Source organism: Hemitrygon akajei, chromosome 17 (genome assembly GCF_048418815.1).
Source record: "Hemitrygon akajei chromosome 17, sHemAka1.3, whole genome shotgun sequence".
NCBI lineage: Eukaryota > Metazoa > Chordata > Chondrichthyes > Myliobatiformes > Dasyatidae > Hemitrygon > Hemitrygon akajei.
The window spans coordinates 37684281-37697631 of NC_133140.1; the positions used below are offsets into that span (position 1 = coordinate 37684281).

The 13351-nt window shown below is 43.0% G+C and overlaps 1 protein-coding gene and 1 long non-coding RNA gene across 3 annotated transcripts in view; one reads left to right on the top strand and one right to left on the bottom strand.

The window, feature by feature from the left end:
• The window catches only part of cfdp1 (craniofacial development protein 1), a 211890-nt gene that overhangs the window by 29981 nt on the left and 168558 nt on the right, over positions 1–13351 (top strand). The gene's annotated exons all lie outside the window — the stretch shown is intronic.
• Positions 3984–6040, bottom strand: LOC140740624 (uncharacterized). The gene is made up of 2 exons (XR_012101887.1): positions 5421–6040; positions 3984–5044 (listed from the first exon to the last, which is right to left on the bottom strand). It is a non-coding gene; the product is annotated as an uncharacterized lncRNA (long non-coding RNA).

Below are 13351 nucleotides of genomic sequence, written 5' to 3' on the forward strand. Positions count from 1 at the left end.
GTGAATTAACTCAAATCAGGTGAAGTAAATAGACCCAAAATCTATTTACTTGACATGATTTTTGACCAACATGCATGCAGCATCCCTGCTGTCTTGTTAGGAATGGTGATAGAGATTGGACTAATGAGGGATTGGATGCAGTCAGTTGTGCTTTATTCAAACATGTGGGAGTTGAATTGGAGATATGTGACAGTCTGTCAGGAAATGGGTTTAGCACCATAAGTGACCTGATTGGTCATGATGCTTTGTTTTACCAAGTGTAATAGCTGCTTGACTGAATGCATAGCCGCTGGAGAAAAACCCTCCCTGTCTTTTGATTTTTAACAATACTGTATGAAATTAGGCAGTTTTCTTTGTGTTTTTATTGCCATGTTCAGCATTTTGAAAGCTAGACTAGCCATGGTCATCACTTATGGACAGTGCAAAGTTTTAATCGTATTAGAGAAAAATTCATGATGGTTTTTAGGAGTGTTTCTCTATTTGATAGATTTAAAGAAACTATACCCTGGGCCTCTCAAGCCTACCCGAGGGCAGGCTTGGTAACTATGGGGTGGTGCGATAGTGGCATGGTGTGATGCAAACAGATACAGCACAGGAACAGGCCATTCAGCCCACAATGTTGTGCTGAACCAGCTAAAAAGCAAATCACAAACACGAATCTCTCCTACTTGCACCATGCCCATATCCCTCCATCTTCCTTAAATCCATGTGCCTATCCAAACACCTCTTAAAAGCCTCCAATGTATTTGCCTCTACCACTATACAAGGGGTGATTGATAAGTTCGTGGCCTAAGGTAGAAGGAGTCAATTTTAGAAATCCTAGCACATTTATTTTTCAACATAGTCCCCTCCTACATGTACACACTTAGTCCAGCGGTCGTGGAGCATACGGATCCCTTCTTTGTAGAAGTCGGCGTCTTGGAGCTCTAGAAGTGATCCACAGCATGGGATGATTGATAAGTTCGTGGCCTACAGTAGCAGGAGATGAGTTATTAACTTCAAACTTTCTGCATTTTCACTCAGAGTTCAACTGCACGTGCATGTAACAAGAGCTGTATAACTCATCTCCTTCTACCTTAGGTCACAAACTTATCAATCACCCCTGCTGTGGACCACTTCTACAAAGAAGGGATCCGTATGCTCCACGACCGCTGGACTAAGTGTGTACATGTAGGAGGGGACTATGTTGAAAAATAAATGTGCTAGGTTTTCTAAAATTGACTCCTTCTACCTTAGGCCACAAACATCAATCACACCTTGTACTAGGCGGTGCATTCCAGCAACAACAACTCTGAGTAAAATATTTATCCCTCACATCCTCTTTGAACCTACCCCTCTCACCTTCAATGCATTCCCTCTCATATTAGACATTTCAATCCTGGGAAACAGATCATCCCTGTCCACGAAATCTATGCCTCTCATAATCTTGTAAACCTCTATCAGATCTCCCCTCAGCCTTCAGTGCTTCAGAGAAAACAACGCAAGTTTATCTAGCCTCTCTTGATAGCACATGCCCTCTAATCTAGGTGGCATCTGGTAAACCTATTCTACACCTTCTCTAAAGCATCAACATCCTTCCTATAGTGGGGGCAACCAGAACTATATGCAATACTCCAGATTTACTCTACCAGGGTTTTATAAAGTTGCAGCATAACTGTTTGTCTTTTGAACTCAATGCCTCGACTAATAAAAAGAAGCATTCCATAATTCTTCTTAACCACTTTATCAACCTGTGTAGCCATTTTCAAGGAACTATGAACTTGGATCCCAAGGTCTCTCTGCTCAGCAACCCTGTTGAGGATCTTGCTCTTAACAGTGCACTGTCTTCTTGCATTTGCCCTACCAAGATACAACACCTGACATTTATCTGGGTTAAACTCCATCAGCCATTTCTGTAACTGATGTACATCTTGCTGTATTCTTTGCCAGTCTTCTGCAGTATGCAAAACTCCAATCTCGGTATCATCTGCAAACTTACTAACACACCCATCTACATTTTCATCCAAGTCGTTCATATACATCACAAATAGTGAGGTCCCAGCACAGATCGCTACGGAATACCACTAATTACATGAGCTTGAATAAATCCTTTCAGCCGTTACCCTCTGACTTCCATGTGCAAGCCAGTTCTGAATCCAGTCAGCCATTTCGCCATGGATTTGATACATCTTAGTCATCTGGATTAGTCGCCCATTTGTCAAAACGCCTTACCAAAATCCATGTAGACAACATCCACTGCCCTACCCTCATCAATCTCTCTCAACACCTTGTCAAAAAAGCTCAATCGATTTGGTAGCACAAAACCTGCCACACACACAGCTATTCTGGCTCTCCCTAATTAGGCCATGGGTTTCCAAATGCTCATGTCTCCTATCTCTAAGAATTTTCTCCAACAATTTCCCTACAACTGATGTGAGACTCACTGGTCTATGGTTCCCAGGATTTTCCCTTCTTCCCTTCTTAAATAGAGGTACAATATTAGCCACTCGCCAGTCCTCAGGGTCCTTGCCTGTGTCTAGAGAGGACACAAATATGCTGGTCAAGGGCCTAGCAATCTCATCTCCTGCCTCCTTCAGTAACCTGGGGTAAATCCCATGGGGTCCTGAGCACTTATTGACCTTAATACTTATTAGGAGGCCCAACACTTCCTTCTATTCAATCTCTAAACGCCCTAACATACACTCAGCATTGATCTCCTGGTCCTCTGTGACCTTTTGCTTGATAAATACTGCAGCAAAGTACTCATTAAGAACCTCACTCACATACTCTGCATCCAAGCAAATGTTTTCCCCCCTTTATCTTTGAGTGGTCCCACCCTCTCCCTAGGTATCCTCTTGCTCTTGATGGATGTGTAGTATGCCTTGGGATTCACCTTAATCCTACTTGTCGATGACTTTTCAAGGACCCTCCTGGCTTTCTTAATTCCTTTCTTTTAGTTCTTTACTGGTGTGACCCTCTCATCGGGGCTTGTATGCAAACTTGGCTCGTTAGCTAACTCTGCTAACAGCTATGTGACTCAGCAGTGAAAAGGCCACCTTTTACAGACAGTGTACATTTAGGATGGTTTGAGGTTCAGGAACCCCAGTTCAGGAACCAACATTCAGGAACGTTGTGATGTTCTGATTAAAGGAACCTCGATTTGAGCAAATGCTGTGTAATTGCTGCCCATACACAGTTATTGGTAGCCTAGAAATGACAGATCTTACACCCCATTAAATTATAAAGAAAGTATATTTACAAAATATTCAACTTTAACAAACAGTTACAGACAAAAATAAAAGGGCCCATTAGAGTTAAGCAGAACGTTGGAGCTCATACTGGAGTAGTTGGACTGTATCTCCTTACTCGCGTGCTGGACCCACGATCTGCGTGAAATCACCTGCCACGTTCTGAGCTCCCCTCGAAGACCATCTCGAACGAACTTGCTCTCTCAAGAGTGATTAGACCTTCCTCCTAGGAGTCGTCATCTGCACAAAGCACTTTTTGCAATGAGGACCCTCCTTCCAATGGCATTCTGTGGCATCTTCCTTTGTGTCCTGCTCCGCAGGTCCAGCCAGAAAGACCCCAAACCAGACTACTGTCCTTCAGAAACTCTTCCCCACAGCTCTCTGGAACCTTTTCTTATTAGCCCACAATCCTGATTGGCTGACACACATTCCTAACTTAGACAACATGGCTCCTTATCTTTAGCTGAAGCCAAAACACATTCCAGCATGGCACAGTGCTTTTACAGAAAAATGCTAATATAAACTACCTCACAGCATAGCATGGCTTGCTTCTTTATACTCCACATGTGCTTTGTTTGATCTTTCCATTCACGTCCTTGCTTCTAACAGGAACATACCTTTCCTTTACTCTGAGCAGTTGATCTTTAAACACCATCCACATGTCTGATGTGATTTGCCAGAGTAAAGGTGTTCCCAATGTTGGGCTTGAAATTCTGCCCTGTGTTCGTTTAGGAAGAGAGACAACTAACACCGGAATATTACAAAACGTGGCTTTATTGCAGAATTCGTAACTGGCACAGCGAATCCACGGAGTCGCTGGAGAAGGCGTTCTGTTTTCCCCTTACAATCTGCTCTTATTTATACCCCTTTTCCCCCCAGCACAACCCCCGCTACATATTAGGTAATATCGGGCTCTTGTGTCCATCTTATTGGCCCGCAGCCATATGCTCACGAGTTACCTGTTTCTTTTGTTTACTGAATCGCGTGACACTAATAGTATCGGTGTAGCGGGGTCCCCAGTTTCGCTCCCCCCTCCCTCGCATTCCGGCCTCCTAACATTATGTGTGTTACGTGAGCCACTCCTGACCTGTAATGGCAGTCTCCAATTAACCCCAACACTCCCTCCCTTGGCCTCCCAGAGGCCACATCCCCACATCCCTTACAATCTTTTCCGCGGCTGCCGGGATCAGGCAGAGAGGTGAGCGTCCCCCGGCACTCTTTGGCGTGTCCTCCCTATTTGCTTATCCTGATTTGTCCGACCTAGGGTCACAAAATATGGGTAGGGGTTCCCTAAACATCCGCAATTTTTACAAGTAGCATGCAACATTTCAGAAAACTTAATCAATAACAAATTCACAATCCCCCCCTTGCCATGGTCCATTTCAGTCCGTGTCCTCACATAGCGCGTCCGCTTTCCGTGAGGGCCGTGTCCTCCCCTTCCACCGGGAACAAGGGTGCCTGGTACGCCGGTGGAAGTCCATTCTTTCCAGTCAAGGCTCGATCTATAGTCCGGATGACTAGGGTCCTAATACAGGGTATGCAACAACAACCACACGTGATAAAGATAGCAATTTAAATAGACAGTCCTAGAGCCGACTGTCCCAGAAACGCTCCCCACTTGCCAGAGGTCTTATTTAGCCAGTAGAAAATGATGCCAGTTATTGTCCCCCTCCCTTCTTACCTTTAATGCCCTGTTGGAGACCTCGGCGACAGGGTATGGACCATGCCACCGTTTTCCGTTCCAGGTGAGCTTCCCCGGGCCTCGGAGGAACACTTCCACTCCTACCTTGATGGTGTCCGACCCCTGCGGCTGCTCACTGTTAGATTATTGAACTCGCAGTTATCAATTTTACCATATTTCTAAAAACTCTCATATACTCTGTTACTCAACACACAAATGTCTGAGTTTTCGGTAACTCGAAATTGAAGTGCTCCATGGCTCCCTAGTACACAGAGAGGATCAAATGTGGGACGGTCGCCTTTCAAAACCTGACCTTCGCGTGGGAGATTTCTCCTCTTAACAACCAGTCTAAGGTAGGCGCCGTCATTATCCCTGTGTACTACGGTGTCCGCAACACTTTTCTCCTCACTCCTGAGACTTTTATGCCCATCGTGGGCGGCGGGTACCCTCACTCAGAAGACTTTTCCACGGGCGGAGAATTTTCCTTAAAACAGATAAGAGTTAGTACTTACCAGTCACGATTCTGCACCGGGAATGATCTCTCCCAGGGTAATTTGGGGTTGGTGAGGATCCGTCAGCAGACAAGATCTAACTCAGTAATTTTACTATCTAGTGGAAGTCTTAGATATAACAGGCACTTCCTGACCTTAGTCGAGGTTGCGGCCGCAAGTTGTCTGCTGTCGGACCCGCCAGCCTGTGTTGTCTCTCCCTCCCCACGTCGGGGTCACCAAATGTTGGGCTTGAAATTCTGCCCTGTGTTCGTTTAGGAAGAGAGACAACTAACACCGGAATATTACAAAACGTGGCTTTATTGCAGAATTCGTAACTGGCACAGCGAATCCACGGAGTCGCTGGAGAAGGCGTTCTGTTTTCCCCTTACAATCTGCTCTTATTTATACCCCTTTTCCCCCCAGCACAACCCCCGCTACATATTAGGTAATATCGGGCTCTTGTGTCCATCTTATTGGCCCGCAGCCATATGCTCACGAGTTACCTGTTTCTTTTGTTTACTGAATCGCGTGACACTAATAGTATCGGTGTAGCGGGGTCCCCAGTTTCGCTCCCCCCTCCCTCGCATTCCGGCCTCCTAACATTATGTGTGTTACGTGAGCCACTCCTGACCTGTAATGGCAGTCTCCAATTAACCCCAACACCAATGAACATTCACAAAATGCTGGAGGAACTCAGCAGGCCAGGCAGCATCTATGGAAAAAAAGTACAGTCGACGTTTCGGGCCAAAACTCTTCAGCAGGACTGCAGAAAAAATGCTGAGGAGTATATTTGAAAGGTGGGGGGAGAAGAGAAAGAAACGCCAGGCGATAGATGAAACTTGGAGGAGGAAGGATGAAGCAAAGAGTTAGGAAGTTGATTGGTGAAAGAGACAGCAGGCCGTGGAAGAAAGAAGAAGAAGGGAGGAGCACCAAAGGGAGGCAATGGGCAGGCAATGAGATAACATGAGAGAGAGAGACAAAGGGGCTGGGAAATGGTGAAGTGGGGGGTGGTGGGGGGAGGCATTACTGAAAGTTTGAGAAATCGATGTTCATGCCATCAGATCGGAGGCTACCCAAACGGAATATAAGGTGTTGTTCCTCCAACCTAAGTGTGGTCTTATTCCAACAGTGTAGGAGGCCATGGATGGGCATATCGGAATGGGAAGTGGAATTAAAATGGGTGGCTACTGGGAGATCCCGCTTGTTCTGGCGGATGGAGCGTTAATGTTTGGCAAAACGGTCTCCTAATCTACATCGGGTCTCACTGAGATAAGGTGACATTTAGGTTGGAGGAACAATACCTTATATTCCATTTGGGTAGCCTCCAACCTGATGGCATGAACATCGATTTCTCAAACTTCCAGTAATGTCTCCACCCTCCCTCCACCTTTCACCATTTCCCATCCCTTGTGTGTGTGTGTGTGTGTCTCTCTCTCTCTCTCTCTCTCTCTCTCTCTCCCTCTCCCTCTCCCTCTCCCTCTCCCTCTCCCTCTCCCTCTCCCTCTCCCTCTCCCTCTCCCTCTCCCTCTCCCTCTCCCTCTCCCTCTCCCTCTCCCTCTCCCTCTCCCTCTCCCTCTCCCTCTCCCTCTCCCTCTCCCTCTCCCTCTCCCTCTCCCTCTCCCTCTCCCTCTCCCTCTCCCTCTCCCTCTCCCTCTCCCTCTCCCTCTCCCTCTCCCCCACCCATCGACTTCCTCTGGTGCTCTTCCTCACCTCCCCCACATTCTTCTTTCTTCCATGGCCTTCTGTCTTATTCACCAATCAACTTCCTAGCTCTTTGCGTCATCCCTCCCCTTCCAAGTTTCACCTATCGCCTGGTGTTTCTCTCTCCCCTCCCCCACCTTTCAAATCTACTCCTCAGCTTTCTTTCTCCAGTCCTGCCGAAGGCTTTTGGCCCAAAGTGTCAACTGTACCTTTTTCTATTGATGCTGTCTGGCCTGCTGAGTTCCTCCAGCATTTTGTGTGTGTTACTCAGATTTCCAGCATCTGCAGATTTTCTCTTCTTCCCAATGAACATTTCTTAGTTTCTGCCTAATGCCCTCGTGATTTGTCCTACTCCAATTTAAAACTCTCCCACAAGGACCAGAGCTATCCTTATATCTATACCTATCCTGAAAGTTAAGGAGTTGTGGTCACTGTTCACCCACTGAAAGGTCAGTCACCTGGCCAGGCTCATTACCCAACACCAGGTCCAATACAGTCCCGCTTCTCGTTGAATCATCCACGTTGATTTAAGAAACCTTCCTGGATACACTTAACAAATTCTGCCCCATCTAAACCCCTTGCATTCAGAAGGTCCCAGTTTATATTAGGGAAATTGAAATCCCCCATGACAACAACCCTATTGTTTTTATATATTAATCTGATCAGATATCTGTTTCTCAATGTCTCAGTGGCTATTAGAGGGATTATAGTACAATCCCATCAGTGTGATTGCACCCTTCCTATTCCTGAGTTCTACCCAAATGAATTAATTCATATCCACAAGTAAAATGAAAATGGTTTAGACTAGGCTGATTGGCTGTCTGTAAGTGCATTATATATAACTGTTTGGTTGTGTGTTGAGGAGTATGATATACATAAATTACAATGTCCTTTTATTGCATTCTTGTAAAATATATGGAGTCATAAATTATGACTTGCTACCACAAGAGGGTAGCAGCCATCCAGTTTCACAGATACACAAAGTAAGCACTTTTTAAATGAATGTGTATTATAGCAAATGCTTTTTCAACCAGGAATTTATTTAGAAAATTTAGGAGTTTGAATTTTATAGCAGTGCAGGTGTGATGGATTTTTGAAATTGTTTTGAAGCAATTTCTATTGTCTATATAGCATCATTGAAGGATTCCATAAACCCATTTGATTGCATGATGCACCATGTAAGCAGTGCCCCAGCATTATTCATGCTTGGAGTGGTTGGGTTTTGCTTGTATTTGATCTTAGAATTAATTCAGAAAACTCATTTTATATCAGTGCAGATCTTGAGAGTCTGCCTGGGGTCCTCTATGGTGTGCTTCTGGGAAAGCAAAGTCCACCTGCTGGAGAATGGGATTGCAAGGCAGGTCGATGCCTAATTTTAGGTGTTGAAGTTGACTGCGTAGCTTCCTCCTGTTTTAGATGGCACTTTTTTGAATTGCTTAATGTTTGTTCGTGTCTATTTCGGTCTTTTGTTTAAAAAAAACTCGAGCATTGGATTCAAAAATTAAATGCTCTCTAGTGAAAGGTTTATTGAGCTGCTAACCTCAGAGGTTGTAATGAAAACATCCCAAGTTTACTATTCTTCTCCATGGAATCTGATGAAGATGCATGACAAATTGTTCAAACAAATATTAATTTTGTTATACAAGTTCTGTAAATTCGTGTACTACATCGTCTCCTTTTTATTTGATAGGTGATAAATGATTTCATTTTAAGTAGAGTAGTTGGCAACATTCTTCTTAAATCCTGCATCAATCGTCCTGATGAAGGGTCTTGGCCCAAGTTGTTTACTCTTTTGCTTAGGCTACATCCACACTAGACCGGATAATTTTGAAAACGCTGGTTTCGCATAAAAACGATAGGCGTCCATACTATGCGTTTTTGAAAATATCTCTATCCACACTGAAACGGAGATTTCGGCGAATCTCCTCCTATGCGCAGGACACATCTACCGAAAACAAGCGACACGTTTGGTGTTGAATCTCGCCGTAAAAGTGCGCGTTTGTGTAGTTACAGACTAGAAAAACTTAAAACAACAGACAGCTGTTGGCTCTCGCGCAGGAGAACTTAAAACAAAAAAAAACAAATGGAGCGTACGGTGGCAACCGACAGGGAGTTCACGGACAGATTGACCCGGCTGACGACGAACATTGAAAAACTGACTAACTCTGTTGTATTAATAAAGCCCCTTGTTAAATGTATAAAACATGTCTGAATCAGTATTATCTTGTATTTCCATACAATGTTACATTAGACTGTTACACATCTATTGTCAGAGAAGTACTTGCATAAATAGGTAAACCACCTTCATACGAGCAAGGACAGAAAAGAGGGCAAAGTGCGTACAGTATACTTATTTATTCAGTAAGTTATAGGTCAAAGTATTTGGTGAGTACATTTCTAACTCTTCTGGCTTCAGTCTCTTTGCCGTCTGTTCTGAAATTGTTAGGTTGTGTTCAAGAAAACAATGAAATAGCGCGCTGCCGTCTGACAACGTTTTCAGAAGTCTCCGGTTACCCCGTCCACACTGATCTGCCGGAGCAGCGTTTTCAAAAATACCCACTCTGGAAGGCATTTCTGAAAAGCTCCGGTTTTGAGGGGACGAAAACGCCATTTTAGTGTGGACGGAGGGTAAAAACGAAGAGGATAAAAAAGCTTCGGTTACAGATTTATCCAGCGTAGTGTGGATGTAGCCTTAGATGCGGCCTGACCTGCTGAGTTCTCAAGCATTTTGTGTGTGCTGATTTTCTTGTGATTGTGATCAATTGTTTTAAATGATTTACATTTACATTTTCACAAAGTGACTCAAACAGCAGTATAGCAGTATTGGGAGGTGATTATCTACTAATTAAAATGTTATTCCACACCAGCATCAGTGTTTGCTTACAGCGTAAGTTCAGGTAATCTAAGCAACACTCACAAAATGCTGGAGAAATTCAGCAGGTCATGTAGTATCTATGGAAATGAATAAACAGTTGACGGTTGGATGGATTGGAAAGGAAAAGGGAAGACCGGAAATGAAGGGGGAAGATGCTTTCTGGCTTCTTTCCCTTTCCAGTCCTGTTCAGGGGTCTTGACCCAAAATGTTGACTGTTCATTCATTACCATCAGTGCTGCCTGACCTGCTGAGTTCCTTCAACATTTTTGTATGTGTAGCTCTGATTTTGAGCATCTGCAGAATCTGTTGTGTGGCAATCTTAGATAAGAAAAGAAGTTCACACCAGTTCGTCATGCTTCGAGAAAAACTTCACTGCCTGTAATGGTAGAATTTTAAAATCTTTAAGGGAACTTGCCCAATCTAAAGTCTCTTTTGGTACATTTGAAATAGTGTTCTCTAAGTGAATTGGGAAGTGTTCTTTTAAGATATTGAGAAGAGAGTGCCATGAGACAGGGACTTTGAAAAGGAATTCTATTGGGTAAGACCTGAATCATAGAATATAGGAGTGGCAATTGCATAAATCTGTCAAGGTTTAGGTTGGAAGAACAAGTCTTCAACTGGGGTGGAAAGCAAACCAGAAGGGGGAAAAATGGGATTTTAAAACTTGAGGTATTTTGGAACCTGGAGGTGGCAAGATGAGTAAGAACTGTACAGATTTGTGGGGGATTTGGTGTAGAATAAAATGCAGCTAATCAGATTTTGCACAAGCTGAGGTGTATTTAATGTGAGGGATTCATCAGCAGAATTTCAGACTTGTTCTGTTGCAAGTAACTTATTTCAGTTTAAATCAAAGAAATTATTAAGACTTCAAACTAATAATTGATTTGGCATCATTTGCTGTTTGTGGAAATTTGCTGTTAAAATTTTGCTCTGGTTATGGCTTTACCTTTTTAATGTCCAGACTGCTTCACATTTTCCTAGTCTCCATTTACCGATATTATCCTAAATAAAAGTAGAAAATGTTCGAAGTGTCGAAGTGGTGGTATGACGAGGGTTAAAGACAACGTCCAAGCAAGCATAGCCTGGGGCAGTTGTAGCCAAGTGAAATTGCCGGAGGCACCTCTGTTTACTTCAGAGGATTGACTACAGCAGTGTGTACTCAAGCCAGATGAGTGAGGCCTGTGGAGTAAACCTTTTGAGAAAAGTCTTCCAAAACCATGGCACCTCTTTACTTAATAGGGTGTGCCAGAGACAGACAAGATAGAAACAGAAAGATGTGAAGCACTCTCAGACAATTAAGAGAGAATTGCTTTACTAGCCTCCAAATATCATTGATTGTCAGCTTGAAATTTTGATTGACTTTAATTATTCTGAATGGTGAATTCAAACATACAGGTTTCCCCTGCTATCCGAAGGTAGAGCGTTCCTTTGAAACTGTTTGTAAGCCGAAATGTCGTAAAGCGAAGAAGCAATTACCGTTAATTTATATGGGAATTTTTTTTTTAACTTTCCCAGACCCAAAAAATAACCTACCAAATCAAACCAAATAACACATAAAACCTAAAATAACACGAACATATAGTAAAAGCAGGAATGATATGATCATTGTACATCCTATATAAAGTAGAAATGTTGTAGGTACGGTGTAGTTTCACGTATCAAAATCGGGAAGCCAGCAAGCCAAAATCAATTTGGAGAAAAAAAAATTGGCACACATATGCACGTACTTGCATACACACATAACTGCCTGCAGAAGGCTTCACGGTCATTGTAGTCTTTCTCGGGGTAAACACACTTATAAAGTGGGCGTCTTTTTCTTGTAAAAGCGAAAATCCTCTTTGGTTAGCGAAAACAGGTACTAATGTAGGTCTTTCGTAACAGTGAGCTGTCGTAAAGCGAACTTTTGAAAAACGGGGGCTATCTGTATACAATTTACTGAATAGTCAATGTCCATAACTGATAAGCCAATTCTATATAAAAATAGTAGTTTTCTGTCCTGGCTACAGAACATTGTAGGTGACCAGGCCATGCTGTTGTCTTGTGTTAAAAGAGTGTATATGTTCTGGGCCCTGTTATTTTACTTTATTATCAACGATGACAGAACTACATTCTGGAGTTCAAGAAGTATCTGTGGAAGGAGAAGCAGAGTTAACATTTCAGGTGTCTCCTTTTGTCCATTCATTCCATCTGTTATTATCTCCTTTAATATAAGGGATGCAAGAACACAGTGATGTTCTGGCACTCAATGTCAGTAAGTCAAAAGAGCTAATTGTGGACTTCAGGAAGGGTAATACAAAGGAATACATAACAATCTTAGAGGGATCAGAAGTGGAGAGAGTGAGCAGCTTCAAGTTCCTGGGTGTCAAGATCTCTGAGGATCTAACCTGGTCCCAACACATTGATGTAGTTATAAAGAAAGCAAGACAGCGGCCATACTTTATTAGGAGTTTGAAGTGATTTGGCATGTCAACAAATACACTCAAAAACTACCGGTACTATAGTTGTACCGTGGAGAGCATTCTGACAGGCTGCTTCACTGTCTGGTATGGAGGGCTACTGCACAGGACCAAAAGAAGCTCCAGATGGTTGTAAATCTAATCAGCTCCATCTTGGACACTAGCCTACAAAATAACCAGGACATCTTTAGGGAATGGTGTCTCAGAATGGCAGTGTCCATTATTGAAGACCTCCAGCACCCAGGGCATGCCCTTTTCTCACTGTTACCATCAGGTAGGAGATACAGAAGCCTGAAGACACACACTCAGCGATTCAGGAACAGCTTCTTCCCCTCTGCACATTTTTTAATAATCTATTCAATATATGTAATTGATTTACTTGTTTATTATTATGTTTTATTTTATTGTTATTATTTTTTCTCTCTCTGCTAGGTTATGTATTGCATTGAACTGTTGCTGCTAAGTTAACAAATTTCACGTCATATGCCGATGATATAAACCTGATTCGGATTCTGATGTTGGTGTGGTTTTTGATTCGTGTGAAAAAGCTGTCAAGTTCAACAAGAGGATTGGAGTGGGGGGGCAGTGGATTTGTGTGAGAAAATAAGTTTAAGGGACTTAAGTGGAGGGGTGGAACTGATATGCATGCTTTCAGAGCTGGCATAGAATTGGTGGGCTAAAAGGTGCTCTGCTTTTAATGAAATGTGAGAAATAAACTTGTTCATTTTAGCAGAATATGTTGTTAACTTAGTATTGGGCCAGAGATAGTTGGTGAAGAAGAATGTTGTAGTATTATTAAACATGAGATTCTTCAAATGCTGGAAATCTTGAGCAACACACACAAAATGCTAGAGGAACTCACAAGTTAGGCTGCATCTGTGGAGGTGCATAAAATTATAATATAGTGAATTCTGGTTAAT